The sequence below is a fragment of the Schistocerca gregaria genome, chromosome 1, assembly GCF_023897955.1.
Source record: "Schistocerca gregaria isolate iqSchGreg1 chromosome 1, iqSchGreg1.2, whole genome shotgun sequence".
Taxonomy (NCBI): domain Eukaryota; kingdom Metazoa; phylum Arthropoda; class Insecta; order Orthoptera; family Acrididae; genus Schistocerca; species Schistocerca gregaria.
Genome location: NC_064920.1, coordinates 243,426,689 through 243,428,118, shown reverse-complemented (window position 1 = coordinate 243,428,118; position 1,430 = coordinate 243,426,689). Strand labels below are relative to the sequence as shown.

Sequence of the window (1,430 nt, the reverse complement as noted above, 5' to 3'; positions counted from 1 at the left end):
AGTAGGCTGACCCTTGACAGGATGTTCGACGGGCGTTTCATAGGACTTGGAGGACGCATAAATTGGCCAGCCCATTCTCCGGATCTTACACCTCTGGACTTCTTTCTGTGGGGTACGTTAAAGGAGAATGTGTAACGTGATGTGCCTACAACCCCAGAGGATATGAAACAACGTATTGTGGCAGCCTGCGGCGACATTACACCAGATGTACTGCGGCGTGTACGACATTAATTACGCCAGAGATTGCAATTGTGTGCAGCAAATGATGGCCACCACATTGAACATCTATTGGCCTGACATGTCGGGACACACTCTATTCCTCTCCGTAAGTGAAAACGGAAACCACGTGTGTACGTGTACCTCACCCCTCATGGTAATGTACATGTGCGTCAGTGAAAAAGACCAATAAAAAGGTGTTAGCATGTGGACGTAATGTGCTGTTCCAGTCTCTTCTGTACCCAAGGTCCATCACCGTTCCCTTTGTATCCCTACGTAATTCGGTGCTCTCCGATACACACGATCGAACAGCGGAGGAGTGGTACTCAAGCGTCAACTTTAGGTTACAATATATCCGGATGTAGTTAACATTTTACAATGCAACAAACGGCACTGATTACGTATTTGTTCATATGTTCAGATTTGCTAACAAAACTAACGGGGTTTCATTTTAAAGAAAACGTAGGTTTGTGTTAAAAAATATACATCCGTGCATTTTTTTATGGTTTGTATTAACCAGTTACACTAGCCCCTCTCCTCACGTTCGGTCTATGGAATCGATTCGTCAGTATTTGATGTTGTTTACGAAATATATCCAGCGGTAATGTTAGGTGACTCACCCTGTATATAGTTAAAGGCTACCCTGCCATTGGCCTTCGTCTGTGCAAATGCGCACAGGTTGCCCAAACTCTTACAGGAATCGCCAAAGTGTGCGCGAGTAATGAGTGGATGGGCAAATGTCTATAAGGTACATTACAAATGTAAAATTGTGGGCAGTTGGGAATGTTAGTCTCACGGGAAGGGTGCAAGGGATAAGTCCCTGCAGTCGCGCTATTCATCTGTGTCCTCGGTGGCTCAGATGGATAGAGCGTCTGCCATGTAAGCAGGAGATCCCGGGTTCGAGTCCCGGTCGGGGCTCGCATTTTCAGCTGTCCACATCGAGGTATATCAACAACACCTGTCGGCAGCTGAGGGTTTCAGTTAATCAGTATTTATCCTCCGGCCGTAGCTGTCGCGCGGTTCCAGACTGAAGCGCCTAGAACCGCTCGGCCACACCGGCCGGCAAGACGTTGGTAAAGGTGTTTTAATAATCCTACCATTTTGTACTAATGGACTTCTGACTATTTCTACAAGAGGATTTCATTCTACGTTTGCTCCTCCACGTACAAAATTTTAAAACTGTTTAGGGTTGCGTCTTCCTGTTTACATTCTTT

General features: G+C 46.0%; 1 non-coding gene across 1 annotated transcript; it reads left to right on the top strand.

Moving 5' to 3' along the window:
• Positions 1-1,060: 1,060 nt before the first annotated feature.
• Positions 1,061-1,134, top strand: Trnat-ugu (transfer RNA threonine (anticodon UGU)). The gene has a single exon. It is a non-coding gene; the product is annotated as a tRNA-Thr (tRNA).
• The last annotated feature ends 296 nt before the right edge of the window (positions 1,135-1,430 follow it).